The sequence below is a fragment of the Camellia sinensis genome, chromosome 9 (genome assembly GCF_055761805.1).
Source record: "Camellia sinensis isolate YWXY chromosome 9, ASM5576180v1, whole genome shotgun sequence".
NCBI lineage: Eukaryota > Viridiplantae > Streptophyta > Magnoliopsida > Ericales > Theaceae > Camellia > Camellia sinensis.
The window spans coordinates 184,059,387-184,076,398 of record NC_138969.1 but is presented as its reverse complement, the minus strand read 5'-3'; the positions used below and the strand labels follow the sequence as shown (position 1 = coordinate 184,076,398).

The 17,012-nt window shown below is 31.4% G+C and overlaps 1 long non-coding RNA gene across 2 annotated transcripts; it reads left to right on the top strand.

Moving 5' to 3' along the window:
* The first annotated feature begins 11,770 nt into the window (after positions 1–11,770).
* On the top strand, positions 11,771–17,012 carry LOC114324010 (uncharacterized). 2 transcript variants are annotated; one of them, XR_014340707.1, is made up of 4 exons: positions 11,793–14,000; positions 14,636–14,672; positions 16,383–16,448; positions 16,742–17,012. It is a non-coding gene; the product is annotated as an uncharacterized LOC114324010 (long non-coding RNA). The 2 variants fall into 2 exon arrangements; XR_014340708.1 differs by lacking the exon at positions 16,383–16,448 and having other exon boundaries at positions 11,771–14,672.

Here is a 17,012-nt window from a genome sequence, read left to right as displayed (position 1 = left end):
TATCTGCAGCCCTATAATCAATGTACATTTGTTTTTATAAAACTTAACGATTAACTTAACTTTAATAAATTTTTGAAAACAATTAAGACTTAATTATAGGGTTATGAATATCCGATTAACTTGATTTTTTATATAAATAATATTTTTGGCAAACCTTATGATATGAATAGTTCAGATTATCAAAAAACATTCAGGACATCCTCCCACAGAAGGGCACATCAAGCTGGAGTGCCTTCAGTACCCCTAAGTCCTCATAATTGTGCTGCGTGTAGAGAAATATATATATATATATATATATTCACCAGAATGACACAGAGATGTGATCTAATGTTTGATATTTTTTGTGCACGTAAACCCTTTTTATTATTTTTATTTTTAATTTGTAGCATTGCATGTGTTTTTGCTTTCCCTTTTGGGTTTAGATTTGACTTTGTACAAAGAGAACCAAAATGTTTGTGCATACGTACTGACCCAACAAATGAAATCTATTGTCTTAACATTATTGATTTTAATGATGTATTTAATCATTTTGATTTGAAATAATTTTGGTATATTTTTGTTTTTATTGCTTATGCACAGGTTAAAAGACTGACCCATTGAGCTTCTGCTTGGGAAGAAGGTTCATGGGTTTTTTTGGCTATTTTAGCCATAAAAGACAAATTAGATTATTTTAGCCATAACAAACAAAATATCACATTTAACTCATAAATATTACACTATTTTCTCACAAAAAAGTCAAAAAAGCCAAAAAATTCTTCCCAAGCCAAGCTTTTTGGCCCACGATAAAATAACCAAAAAAAATCAAAAAGTCAAAAAGTCAACTCACTTTCCAAACGACACTTTTATTCTTATATGATGTTTTGGTCTAGCTATTACACAGTAGAATTTCTCCTCTCTTATTCTTTTCTATCAATTTAAAAAAAGTATTTAATTAATTATCTGTGTTCGAAAAGTAAAATACAATCTGAGACTCAAGTTTACATTAGATTACAGGCAGGAAATGAGTTAATAGCAATTTTTGTGGCTTTTACAAAAATTCAACCAATGACTAAGGCTTTGGGGTTTGATTTTTTAGTACTTTTTTAGTTTTTTAAATTTTTTATGAGATGAAAAAAGTTAATGTGTTTGAAAATTAGGAGTTCGGATCCTCTGCCGCGTTTCTCTGCGGCAGTCCCTGTGGCACTCCGAAAACGACGTCGTTTTGGGAGAAAATTTCAAAAAAAAAAAAGAAAACGAAAGCACAGAATCAAAGAGAGAGAGGAAGAAGATGGCCATCTGTGTCATGACTTACCAAGAACACAAGCTCTGTCGTCATCCAAAATGGCCATGGTCATCCAAAGAAAAATTTCCCAAGAACACACAGAATAATTTGAACAATCTAAAATGGCCATGGTCATCATTCGAAATGGCCATTTTTCCCAAGAACACAAACAATAATTTCATAATCATCATCAACAAAAACAACTAAAAAAAAAAAAAATTGCAGTCCCAGAAAAAAAGAAAAAAAAAAACAGAGAGAGAGAAAGAAGCAAAAACACAAAGAATACAAAAAATAAACCATCTATGAGAATCATAGAGAAAGAGGGGAAGAGGATGGCCATGGTCATCCAAAGAATAATTTCCCAAGAACACACACAAGTTCTGCATTTCAGATTCTGATTTCATAATCATCATCAACAACAATAACTATATGAAAAAAAATGTAGACCCAAAAAAAAAAAAAGAAAAACAAAATGGAGAGAGAGAGAGAGAGAGAGAGAGAGAGAAGCAAAAACACAAAGAATAAAAAAAATAAACCCAAGAATTGATATAAATGAGATTTACAAACCCAATCAACATATATGAGATTCACTAAAACTGATATAAACTCAAGAACACTGATATAATTTCATCATCATCATCAACAACAATAACTAAAAATAATAATAAAAAAAAGAGTAGATAAAGAGAGAGACTCAGATCTGGAGAACAGAGAGAGAGAGAGAGATGAGCGAGATTCGCAATCGGCAGCGACGGAAAGAGAAGAGAAGAGTTTGACGGTTTGATGGCGAAGGAGTCATCGGGGAGTTCGCCGGCGAGAGAGAAAGAACTCTCTTCCTCTGTGCTTTCTGCGTTCTTCTCCTTCTCTCTCTTCCTCTGCTTTCTTCTTCCTCTATTTCTCTTTGATTTTGTGCTTTCGTTTTGTTTTTTTTTTTTGAAATTTGTCGTTTTAGGGGTGCCGCAAGGACCGCCACAGAGAAAGGCGGCAGAGGATCTGGACTTGAAAAGTAGCCAGCGTTTGGTTTTGTTCTAGAATCACGATTTAGATAAAAAAAAAAAAAAAATCAAAATTCCTTTCAAGACTCATAATCAAACATACAACTTAAAATTCAATTCAAAAACTATTTTCAAACTCATATATCAAACACGCTTATAACTCAATTTAAAAATTCTTTTCAAAACTCTATTTAAAAAAAAATCAAAAAATTATTTTTTTATTTTGTCCTTTAAAATTATTTTTTATTTTATATCTTTTTCAATTTTTTTTAAAAATTTTTTCAAAGAGAAATATTTTGTTATTTTTTTAAGTATTGGTCAAATAATTTGTTATGATTTAGATATATATGAGTGATCCAAAAGTATTTAAAATTTAAAAAAAAATTAAAAAATAAATTAAAATTTTAAAACAATATTAAAAATATTAAAAATTTAAAAATATATATTTAAAATTAAAAATATTTAAAATAAAAAAATAAATTTTTTAAATTTTAAAAAGTATTTAAAATATTGAAAGGAAATACAACGCACAAATGTAGTAATACAACGCAAATTAAAAAGATTAATAAATATTTGCAATGAAAAATATTTACTCTAAAAAAATAAACCCAAAAAATTTCAAAATACAAGTCAAAATACTTTTCAAAACTTATAACTAAACAATTTTTTTTTTTTAAACTCATTTCAAAAACTCAAAATTTAAAATACAACTCAAAACTTAAATTATGATTCAAAAACTAAACCAAAGAGAGAGTTTTTTTAATTGTATAGAAAAGCAAGAATAATTGGTGTGTTTGACTTTATTTTTTTACTAATTTTTTAACTTTATGGTCTTTTGTGATTTTTTTTTTTTTTTTTGATTATTTGACATTTTGTTTTAGTTTTTTTAACTTTTTTACCCAAAAGCCTAATTCTCAAATGAGGCATAATTGGGTGTTCAGAGCCAATAATGCTTATGATAGAGTGGAAGAAGATTATCTCCAGTTGGTTAGTCCGTGGGTTTATTTTAATAATCAGAATCATTCATTTTTTAACATTCTTTTGATAAGATCAATCATAAAAAAAATAAAGTTGATCATATTACTATAGAAAAATATTTGGTGATCCGAATTTTTGTGGCTCAAAAGTGTCAAAATGACGTTGTTTTATACTCAAAACGACGTCGTTTTGAATGTTTTGAGCCATTCGAGTCATGATTTTTCGGGTCACCAATCATTGTTGATTACTATAACAACATAATTACATAAAAATTAAAATAAAAAAAATTAAAAAAAGAAATTCGATGTATTTTGGTCGTGGCTGGAAGCAAATGTGAACAATAAAGATGGAGCAATTTGGGGTGCAGGAAGAATTTTTTGGAGAAAGTTTTTTGCAACAAATATAGTTGGACCAAACTCTTTGGTTACCTTTTATTAATTCTGATCTTAGTCCTTCCAATGTATTTTCTTTTTCTTTTTCTTTTTATCTTTTCATTCATAAATCTCTTCTCTTTTCTTTAAATCTTTTGCATGCGTTTAAAAGGGCCCATGTTTTGGTCTGGATTGAAGAGGTCTCGGCCACTATTGATCCTCTTGTCATTGCTCAATTTTCTATTTTTTAATCTCTTCTTTTTCCATTTGCTGGGATTTCCAATCGAAAAGAAAAGAAAAGAAAAAGAAAAGTGTTATTATTGAGTCCAGATCCAATTCAATGATTTTTTTAGAATAATTTTTTTGTATGACTGATATTTTTATGCATAATTTTTGTAGAATTAAAATCTCAAGAATGCAAAATATCACATTAGAGGATCTGGATTCGCCATTATTTTCTATCACATATTGTTCACTTTTGCTACTGTTCAATTGTGTTTGGATAAACAAATTTGAAGAAAAAATAATTTAAAAAGTGAAGGAAATTATATAATATAAGCAAAAACTTCCATCCTATTTGAGGCTGGAAGTCGCACTCTAATTTTCTCATATTTTCTGAATTTTTAAATTTCTATAATACAAACGGCATTTTACAATTGATCTAAACTCTAGTTTGGGTAAATTAAAATCTTTTTTGTTTTTGCATTTTATATTTTGTGTGTCATTATTCTCTTTACTCTCTATTGACCATTTTCTGATTTTTCTTATGATCAATTTTTGTTCAAAAATATTATTTCACTAGAATATTTATATAGAATTTTACACTAAAAAATGATATGATAGTGTCATTTGTATAATTAGAAACATGTCAATGGACTCTTTGTTATAAAGTGTACATATCAAGACCCAACCAAATCATTATTAATTACACTTCGTATTGTTTAGTTTGTATATCACTACTGTTTGTTATTTTTTTACTTTTATTTTTGTGACATTACAATATGTGTTAATGGACAATTGGTATCTATATCTATATCTATGTTTTTATATACTAAGAAAATTAGATTTTCTAGGCTCATTTTTATTGTTTAATCTAATATTGAAACCCTCAGCAAACTGAGAAACTATGATATAATTTATACATAATGTTTAAATTTATTATTATCAAATATTTTTACTAATTAACTGATCAATGTTTTAGATTAAGTATAAGATTAGGGCTAGAATATGACCTATAATTTAAGGTGGCTCTATCTTAAATGAATTTTTCATACATAAGACAATTTATAAATTTGAGTAGACAAATTTTTAAACTTTACAAACAAGAAAAAACTAGCATATTGACAAAAGTGATTTATTACTATAATATGATAAATTAAAATTACGAAACTTAAAAAATAAAATGTATTTATATTTATCATAAATATAATTTTTTTTTATTTTTTACCAATTAAATTATGACTTGTATTTTTTATTAAGAATTTAAAACACATAATTAATAACAGAAGAATAAAATAAAAAAAACCTTTAACTCTAATAAAAAGGAAGAAAATTTAATTGATTTTAAACTATTTTTACTATATATTTTAGATAAATTTGATATTATTATTTAATTTTAAAACTTATTTTTAATTATTTATTTATATCCATACATAGCACGGGTATTATGCTAGTGTATATATATATATATATATGTATTTTCACTTTTTCATATTTATTTCCTTTCTAATTAGGGGTGTAACTCAGGCGGATTTGGGCAGATTAAGAGGTTGTCCTAACCCAGTCCGAATTATGCTAAGAGTTGCCTAGGTCCGTCCAAGCCCGAATTGGAACTCAAGGTTGTCTACCCAAGCCCTATCCGAGTTAAGCCGATTTGCCTGATTTGCACAAAAAATTTGAGTTTTATTTATTTATTAATTTATTGTAATTAAATTAATTAATTTTTTAAAATTAAGCTTTATTAACATTTTGTTTAAATCATTAATAATATCGAACCAAAATAATTTATATGATGTAAGAAAGATAAGAATTGAACAACCGATATTCCACTACAGTGATCTTTACAATTTTTAAGTGAGAAAAGAAACATATTAAGTTATATATTATATTACTTGTGTTTATAATATATATTAAATATGATAGAACAATTTAAATTATTTTAACATCATCTAATGACTAATAATTTCTATGTATATACAATATTTTTACATATTTATGTCTATATAATTCGAGTTGCAGATTGTTTGAGTTGTTTGGTGTTTTTGTCTAAGTCCGTCTAAATTTTTTGGACTTTTGATTTTTTACCCAACCCCGCACCAAATTTAAAAATATTTTGCTAAAACCCTAAAAAAATATTTTGCATCCCTATTTGCAATCATTCCTCAATTCCTTAATTCAAATACAACTTCATAGTAGCATAATCTATGCAATAAATCTAATCTGCCAACATAGTTATAGTAGGTGGAATTCTATTTACACCCAAAAATATTTAAATGGGCCCAATTTTTAATACACCTTATTAAATTATTTAAGATTGTCATTTGTGCTCAAAACACCTTTTTTTTTTTCCCTCCCAAATTACCCTTTTGAGGTACACTTAAATAAAATAAATTCAAAAATTCAAAATACTTTTTAAAAGCACTTTGAAAAATCATTCTTTTATTCACGTGCATACAGGGAACACGATCAGGGAACTCAGCACTGGTGAAGGAGAACAGTGAAGGAGGACGGCAAAGGAGAAGAAGAGACTGAACTTCGTGTTCGGACTTCCAGAACCGAACAAAGTAAATTTGTTCAAACTTTCAGAACCAAACAATAATGACGAAAAACAGATTCAATATTCGTTTTTATGTAATAAAAAAAAGCACAAAAACCAATAATTGTATTTTGATATTTATGTGAATACTTGCCTCGTCTTTAATGGTTTTTTTAAAAAACTGTTTTGATTATTACTCTCATCAATTATTTGATTTTATTCAAAGTTTATTCTATTTGCAAGTAACAATAAAATAAAAAACAATGATGTCGATAATAATAATGAGTTTTGATAGGATAGATTAGAATTTTGGAGTGAGAAAAAAGAAAAAGAAAAAATAATTGAAACGTGGGGAAAAAAATAAAGAGATTTAAATTGAAAGAATACGTATAATTGATTAGGGTATATCATAAAAAAAATATATATATATTTTATTTTAATATTTAATATGTAACCTTATTAGTAAATTTATATTAAGATATAATCAGAATTAAAATTTTAAAATTGAAGTTAGACAAACTAAGATAATTTTTTAGTTCAAATAGAATAGCCTTCTAGTAGGAGACCTCGGTCGAACCCCAAGTTGTCCGGAGAAGGGACTTGAATTTCATTATGAAGTTTTATTCATGAAAAGCCATTGATCTGCCTAGTTTTTAACTACTAACTAGTTAACTTGTTATTTTGTGCCACAAAATATATATATGATTTTCTCATATTAAGATCATAATATGAGAAAACTTGAGATGCTTACTACAGGTCTTATTCATTTTGTAGAGTACTCAATGTATTATTTATGAAAAAAATTAGTTCGATTCAATAATCGTAACTTTTTCATTTTATCACATTTGTTTTCAAAAAAATAGACGACAAATATATTTTTAAAATAGACCATCAATTTTTTTAGAAACAAATGTGATAGAATGAAAAAGATTACGATTATTAAATTAACTTAAGTTTATTCATGGATGATATACATTGAGGATCCTATAAAATAAACGGTTCAGATAATTGAAATGAGACTCGTAATAAACCCTATAGGCCTCTCAAGTTCTCTTATATTGAAATCTCAATATGAGAGAAGTTATAGTGTTTTTCGGCTTAGACCCGACCCATTGTATGTTTTGGATCCGGGTTTTGTTGTCGTTTATAGTTATTCATGTCTTGTTTCTCTTATTCCTCTTGAGTTTAGCTTTTGGTATGTGTTGGTTGTGTTTGGAATAGGTTGGTACCTTATTTTTCAAAAAATTCTTGTTGCTTAGAATTTGGCTTCTACGCTCGAGTGTAGATTCTTGCGCTCAAGCGGTCTATGACAACTCCCAGTACTTTGACAGGTCTGCAAAACTTCTGAAAGATTGTATTTTCCGCTCAAGCTTTACTTCTTGCGCTCGAGCGGTGACGCTTTTTTCCTTGTGTCGTGACACACGAGCGTCACTTCTTACGCTTGAGCGGTAATTATTTTTGTGTCAGGACGCTCAAGCGTAAGAAGTGACACTCGAGCGGTCTATACATATATCAGATCGTAGAACCACCTTTTTAGGTCACCTTTTTATCTCATTCTCTCTCTAAACACTCCAAAACCCTAGATTTAGACACTCTCTCTCTCTCTCTAAAACTTACATTCTGTTTACAAAAACACCAAGATCTAGTGATTTCTTCACCTCACTCCCTCTGTTAAAAAGGTAGAACACTATGTGGGCTCTCTTTTTATCCGAACAAAAGTGGATTTCGGCTTTTTTGAGGTTTCTTCACTCTCTCCTTGGTCTTCTAGCTTCGAGGTAGGGATTCTTCACTCTTGTATGAGTTTTACCTAAGCTATTTTCTATTTCAAGAGATTATAGTGGTATGTGGGTTTTTGGTAAAACCTAGGGTTTGAAATCAAAATGAAAAAGAGAGGTTTTTAAATCGTTTCTTGGAAAAGCTTGTGGGTGTGAAATTGGGGTTGATATATGTTGAAATGAGATATTTCCTACATTGAAATTGATTTTCAAAGAGAAAGGGATTTCACCTTAAAATGTGAATATTTGAGATTGTTGTAGACACCTCATTTTTGACCGCCCTCAAGACTTGGACGTCTCGCTTGTGCACTCGATGATTATGACTGCATGCGCTCGTTTTAGTGCCCGAAGTCCTCGGCGGAATGCCCTGTCTTTGAGCCTTTAACCCCTATCCATTCTATGCCTTGTTTTGGACCAAAACCCTTGCGCTTCAAACCACAAGACCCTAGGACCTGCAGGCCTCCTCTGGCAGGCTGCTGGCCACCTTTTGTGGGCTGTCGACCACCCTTGTGCCTTGTCGGCCAATGGTGTGGCTTGCTGGCCATTATTGGTGGCATGCCGGCCATTAGTGTCCTTTTTTCAGATATTTTGTTGACAGCTATGCTAGCTGTTGGCACAATTGGCTGCATCTCCCTATATGTGTATGGAGGGATATATTTTAGCCAAATGCATGTTTTTCTATATATAGGGGGTCTCTTCCCCCATTTTTGAGGGTTAGAATTTTTGGAGCAAAAATTATCTCTATCTCTCTATCTCTCTCTTGCAAGTTTGTGCATATTCGCTTAGATATTCTACACTTTTGCCTACACCTCCTTAACCAAAGTTGGTCATCTTGGAGCTAAGGTTATTGGAAGCCTTCTTGGAGCTCTAGAAGGTGGTTTTGGCTTGAATTGTTGTCTAGAGTTGATCTTCTCTTCAAGAGGTATAACACTTGCCTTTTTAACTTGCTTTGCATACTTGTTTTTCTATCTTTTTCTCACTAATTTTGGGCTGTTTTGGGCTATAAACTCTGTTTTTATAGGCTGGAATTGGTGGTTTTAGGCCATTTAAAGTTAGGGGGTGGTCCATTCTTCTTTCTTCCTTATTTGTAAGGCCTTTCCACATTTATTTCCTACTTTCAAACCATCTTTTTTGGGACTTTTAAACACTGAATTTCAAAGTATTTTCAGTGGTGAAAATCATGTTTTGAAGTCTAAATTTGGAGGGGTTAGCCTCCCCTCCTTGTGCCTTGTTTGCTAGCCTAGTTAGCTCTATGTGTTAGCTTAATTTTCTAGCCTTTTGTAGCTTAATTCCAGCATGTTTTAGGCTGTATTTTAGACTGTCTTGCCTCTTTTTTTGGCTGGTTGTTGCATTTGAGTCTTGTTTTGCATGCTTCTAGTGTAAGTGTCCTCATAAGCTTGATGTTTTAAGCCTTTAGACACCACTTGTTTGAGTTGATTGCATTGTTTTAGTATTTTTCTTACTTAATTTCAGCAAGCATAATCTCTACAACCTCCTTCATTTCTTGACTCTTTGTTTGCTTTGAGGGTTGTTTCAACCTTAGGAACGTTTAAGCTTGAGATTGAGGTCCATGTTTAATGGTTTAATCATCTTTTGGGGTTTATTATCAATGGCATGACACATCTCTCTTGCCTTAAACCACCCCTTGTTTGACACTTTCTTCTCTTTTAGAGGACTTAACTCACCAATAAACTTAATTGGTTAAAGAATGGAAGGGTAATTAAAATGAGTAACTAAAGTTGAAACTAAAATTGTGCAAAGATAAGAATTTGATTGTGTTTCGGTGTGTTCAATCGGATGTTAATTGAACTCAAGGAAAATTGGGGTATTTCAACTCATATATTCAAATACTCATCATATATAATGACCCATCAATACATATATTTGTTGTATTATTCCAACCGTCATACTCAATGACATACTCAAATTGATTAGTTTTAATTCACCTAATCATCATGCAGTGTCTACAATAATCAAGACTATCCTCCACCGATAGCCCAATGCAATTATTTCTAGACAGACAATAATGATATCAACAGATAATTTATCAACATCTTCAAAGGTGAGTGATTAATGAATCCAACTCCACCATTCTACCTTATAATGAGCCAATTTCATTATTTCCACTCAATTTCATATTCTTATAATAAATATCATTAATTACACTAATAATCCAAATATACCCAAACATGGCATTTTTCCCATTTTCTCAACATTGACCCAAAGATCCAAATATTATCAACAACATCAATAACCTCCTTTTTTTGACCCAAAACGCATATGTTTGAATCAAAAAAACAAAACCCCTCTTTCCAATATAACACATCTCAAACCCTAACTTCCCAAATCAAACCATTTATACAAAAAAATCAACATTTAGGTTAAAGCTCATAAAAATAAGTAGTTATCCCTACCTCAAAGTTGGAGCTCAAAGGAGAAGGTGAAGAAAATCGAAAGTGCTCCAAATCCCAAAATTTTCGGATTGATAGGTAGTCCTAGACAAGCTCCACACTTTTAACAAAGGCCCAATGGTAGAAGATCACTCATACTAGATCAAACCCTAGAGAGACGTTGGAGTTTTAGAGTGAGGTGCGCTCTAATGGAGGTTTTGAAAAGTAAGAGAGAGAAAGAACGTGTAAAAAGTGATTTAAAATCACCCAGCTGCCATCTGATATACGACTAGTCCGCTCGAGCGGAGAATAGGACGCTCGAGCGTCAAGCACAAAAACTAGACCCACTCGAGCGTCAAGACACAACTGCAAAACACACCCGCTCGAGCGCAAAGAGAAACCCGCTCGAGCGTAGATTACCCTCTCCCAGTATTTTTACAAACATTGAACACACACTCGAGCGCAAAAGGGTCCGCACAAGCGCGACCCGCTCGAGCACGACCCGCTCGAGCGTAAGGAAATCCGCTCGAGCATGAAAAACACATCTGCAGTACTTTTGCAGACGGACAAACTCCTGAAGGTGTGCAAACTCCGCTCGAGCGCAAGAAGACCCGCTCGAACGAATCACTAAAAATCTGGGCAACAAGAGTTGGGACAAAAGCTCAACCAACCTGTTTGAAACACGCCCAAGACAATTCTAAACTCAAATGCAAAGAGTTAAAGGGCAAAAATGAAATACAAACAACAACAACTATCAACGGAACCGAGTCCGAAATACAGTAAACATGAGAGGAAAAATCGGGATCGCTATGGTTTTTACTTTTGCTTACCAAACAAGAGAGAATCTGACCACTTTTTGACAAATCATATTTATCAATATTATGAAAATTTACAAACTCAAAAATTTTTTATCAAGAATTTTCCCATAAAATATATGTGCAGTGAAGATTTATTTTAGATGTAAGATTCACTATTCAAGAATTGAATTTGGATCATTCATCAAGATTCTCAGTAAATTATGAGTTTAAGCTTCTTGTTTCTTGCAATTTTTGCTTTGATATTCATCAACCAAATCACATTTGTACATCATCAAGTTTACTTTATATTAGTAGATCTACGACTTTCTAATACCGAACTTCTTACTCTCACTTTTCTCACATTATGAAATATTCTTTCTTGTTGTATATCAGTTTATAAATTCACATAGTTTGTAATGTATTTTCACTTAATTTGGGAACACACTACTAGAAATACGACTTTCTGCGTCTATTTTTTTGCGACCGTTTGTTTTGCGGTCGCAAAAAATCTCTTTTTAATTGACCCAATTCTCAAAAATAAAAAAATAAAAAACCCCCCAATCATTAAAAAAAACTTGACCCGTCCCCCTTTTTTTCCCCTTATTTCTCAAATCTGAACTCTCTCTCTCTCAAAATATGTCTCTCGCTTGACTCTCTCGCTCAAATCTCACTGTCTCTCTCACTAGACTCTCACTTTGAAGAAGATTTGAAAATTTTGATCGATTGTTGATGAAGATTTGAAGATTTCAATCTGCTGTTGATGAAGATTTCGATCGATCCATAACCGAGATTCATAATCGGTAAGCCTAAACACTTCTCTTTGTCCCTTTCTGTAATGTTTGGCACATCTTCATCGATTCATCTTCATCGCTCGAATCTTACTCTTTGTAATGTTTGACGTATCTTCATCGTTTAATTTGTAATGTGTAAATTGAAACATTAATCGATTCAACTGTCTGTCTCTCTCTGTAATCTTGCTCTCCTCTCTGCTCTTCGTACTCTCTCTCTCTCTCTCTATATATATATATATCCATGTAATGTATCACCGATATGTGTTGTTCAATTACAACAGTGTGTAAATTACAACAGTATCACCTCCAGATGGAATGTTGCTAATATATTGCTTAGTGTTGGTACTGTGAACGCCTATTTCTGAAATGTTTACCAGTTCTGAGCATTACTAAATAAAGACCTTTTTTTAAAAAAAAGGACTCCTAGACATGCTGTTGTTGATGAAGGTACCAGAAACCAGGGTGCTTCAAAGCTCTCCTTTGTTCATTTGACTTTGTTCACATGTTTGATAGTTTTATTTGATGGATTTAATCATACCTCTGTAGTCAAATAGTTTTATGAAATATGTTAGCTGTTTCAGATCCTTCCAATTTAGATTAATTTTTAAATTTTATTTTTTATTTTTTTAATGTTCATTGTTTTGTTAATTAGCTAGAAGGTTTAAGAAATGAATGTGGATGCTATTATTTGAAAGCTAATATCCATGCAGATTATCTTTAGAGTGAGTGACCTAATTCTGGGAAGTTGTATTAACAATTGTACTAGAAAGCAACACCAAACTGCCTTTTTCTTTTTCTTTTTTTCTTTTTTTTTTTCGCTTGATTTGGATGCTGTTTATGGCAGTCTGTTTGTTTGTTTCATTTTGTTCTCTTCTTGGCTTTAGCCTTTCTCTCTGGTGTTTGTTACTTCTATAGATTTCAAAAAATTGCAAATACCTTATGTTGTTGTGTTGTAACATCTATTAAAATCTTCTGCTGTTCAAATGGTTATGGTGATGCTTAATCTTTCTTTCCTTATTTCTTTCTTTGTATATATGAGAAAATTATATTATACTTTTCACTCTCTAGTTTTCTCCCAAACTTCAGTTTGATTAAATCTTCAAACTTTAACATATGTTTCATTATAATTCTCCAGTCACTCACTGTTAAAACTTGAATAATTCTAATTCCACATAATCGATCACAGAACCGAACATAACTACTCTCTAAGTGAACTCATTAAATCTGTTGGTTCCCACATATAAAAGAGTTGTGTCTGATGAAATTTACGTGGACGAACTGTTAAAAAACTTTGGACAAGTGTGAGGGTATGTGAGCACATTTTAAGGGTATTAGAAAGAAAAAATAATATGATAAATTATACTTTTCACCTTCTGTTTTTCACACAAATATCATTGAAGTCTTGAGAACTTAATTGCTACAATTAAATAATAACATACCAAAATAAAATTCAAGTAAAATGGAGTGTAAAAAATATAATTTACTTTATATATATATATATATATATATTATGGAACTCTTTTCTATATTTTGGTTTCCAGTGGTTGCATAAGGTAATGATCCTATAACTTTATTCAACACAGAGTCGCAGCTTACATTATTGGGAATTACAGGAATGGACAAAAAAAATATATATATGTATATATATATATATATATGTATTAGGGAACATTACCAATATGGATATCTTTTCTCTTCAAGTTACTATCAAGTCCTATTAACTTTTAATTGCAAGGCTTTCTGTGAGAGAGAGAGAGAGAGAAACACAGATTCTGTTGCATGTGTAGTGTAGTTGCTTGTTCTAATCTTGAGAGGATAAGGAGACTTAAGAAAAAAGCTGAATTTCTCGATGTATCTTTTAGAGAAAATGCAGTTTCCTCGCAGCAAGTATGTTTCAAAACTTTATTGAAGAATAAACATGCATCCTAGAATTATTTGACTGACAAGGACTGTATTCAAACATCTTGATTAGTTTGAACACATCCATCTTGAAGAGCTCCCTTCTATACCTCAAGTTCCAGCCACGTAATCCATCCTTGCCATTAAAAGGTTCCTAGACAGATAAATCCTTGGTCCTTGAAAGCAAATACAGTCATGAATATAAATCTTTTAAACAACTATTTCCCATCCATTGGTTAGACCAAAACATACATCTTATCCCATTGCCTAGTTTAATTGAAGCACTTGATTGAAAAAAAAGTTAAAAGACCCTAGGATTAGTTGTAGCTAATAATAAGATATCCCTTCATACTCTTGATAATCTGCTATGTTATTGGCGGATTGATTGTCACTTACCACCATGTACATCTTTCCCTGATATTTGATGTAGAAAATATTTTGACTCCTGTCCGTGGAATTGTTGCCAAAATTTTACATTAGGTGTTTTCATATTTTTAATCTAACATATTTGATCCTGATATTTAAGTTTCTCTCTAATTTCATAGTTTGCTAATGCTTAAACTGGTATGTATCTTCTTATAATTTTTACTTACTATTTTCCTTTTGGGTTTCATTGGTTAAAGCCATATCTTCATACTTCAACAAATGTCATGCTTCAAGGTACCCCATTGAACTCTCTTCTTGGAAATTCATTCATGCTGTGTGTATATTATGTTCTACACCTCTGGGAAATCATCAGTTTTCCCCTGTTTTTGCCTCTTTGTCTAGACTTGTTATAAAGATGGCCCAAAGGTATTCTATTTTATTGGTCCTGGGTAAACAAAATTCTTGTGTGTCAACATTTTCCACTATTTTTAACATGTTTTGATTGTAAGTTCAGCATGGTCCATAAAGAGTATTTATTTTGTCTTGTATGGATTTTTGTTCTTAAACTATCCTACTACTTTTGTCCCTTGAATTCTGAGATGATGGTACCATGAATTCTAGGGTGTGGCTGGGAGTATAAGCTTGAGAGAGGTGCAATACTTACAAATTAACAAATTTTACGTTTTATCAATTTGTATATATACATATGGAAATTATTAACACATTATACTAACATATTGTAGGTGTCAGATGCATCTAGTGGGCAACAACCTTCAAAAGAAAATGAATAGGTATGCCACTCTACTATATTTCTGCATGTATTTATGATATTTGCTGTGTATGAAGTTCTTGAAGGATATCACTATATTTCCCCATGTATTATGTCATATTAGGTCTGAAATTTATCCCTAGAGCATATCATATGGACCAAATCTGGTACTGCAAATGGGCTTTCTTCAGACTGTAATCTGATTCAATTGCAAATGGGTTTTCTTCAGGGACATCATTTACCTAGAAAGCAAGTAACATGCATATGCATAAAGGGTATATCATTTGCTGTGGAATGAGTTCAGACAATCATTGTCTTGATCCATAAATTTTAATGAGTAGTTATAATTATCTGAGTACAGATTGTTACACAATGGAATTTTAATTTATATCACAATTTTTTTCTTTGTTATGCTAGAATCTTATTCAAAATACGAATGAGATAAGACTGGAGTTATAATCCTTCATTTTTTAGGGGCTTGGCTCATCTAAATGACACCTCAAGAGGCCTTGAAAATTTGATTGGGCTGCAGGCCTATGAACCGAATACCGAGAGAGAGCCAAGTTCTGTATGCTGATTGACCCAAAAAATAGTGGCCATGTTTACTGAAAATTTGATTCCAAAAGTGATAGCAATAGGCACTATTGTTAGTCTATACAATATTTTAGTGCAGCTGCCTTTATCCCCATCAATGGTAACACAGACTTCTTGCCTAACATGAAATCAAAGCCTATTGAATTTGTTGCTTTTTAAACTTGGTTGCATCTATAAGTCTTTGTTTAATTGCCACTTGCAGATTGAGTTCAGATGTGGTGATTCATGACCATCATTTACTATACTAACACTTGTTCCACGTTTGGACTTCATAGATTTTAGAGCTTAGCTATTATCAAATTTAACATTAAATTTTTTCGATCCATCTAAGTAGCAAAATTCAAATTCCCTTATTGATCAATTACTAGAAGCGGGTCAAATTCAAGAATGATTGTCTTGATGATGGTCATACCAGTAGTTATTTAATTTTTTTTTCCCTTTTGTTTATTTATTTTTATTTTTTGACAACTCCACTAGTACCTGTCACATGCTAGTAAAATTCTATAGACAAATTTTAGATTAGCCAGATATTTATACATTCTAGCGAAGCTATATACATACCTTGACAGCTGCACATTAGCTTATGTAATTTTAGTTATAGTATGCATCTGAGATCCTACTCTTATGTGCTATATTGACAGGAAGTTCCTTAGCTTTCAGGTTGATAACTTGGAATTCTGAGGGAAATGAGGATCAACCCAATAAAGGTTGGTTTTTTTAATTTGGCAATAGATTACACTAGTAGTTCTATTATACATATTATAGTTCCCGCAATCCCTCTTGTTTCACTTGTTTTTGTTCTGATAACCAGAATTTTGATTATATTTTCTAGTCTTTCTTATGTTCATCTGACATAGAATAATTATGTGTGTGCTTGCTTACACATGCACATGCGCAACAAAAATTAACCCCATGAATCTGGAAGGACTTCTGCTCTCACCTTTATAGTGAAATAATTCATCTTTGTTGCTTGTGACATTTTGGTTGGCATCAATTATAGGTTGCCAAAGCATTAGTGGAAGTGTTTGCTGAAATGATTTTGATGAATATGGGTGCAAGGTGTTATGCCAGTTCATTGATAGAGTGGAGAAACACCCGAGCAAGAAAATTGATGAGAAGATTGGCCAGTTCTGGATTGTATTTTTTTCATAAAAGAACTTTTTTCAAGTTTTTAGTTGTAATAACTTTTACATGTAGCTCAAATTTTGAGACTCAAATAGAATGTTCAATAAAACTATAATGATATACTGTCTGAATTCTTGTCATTGTTA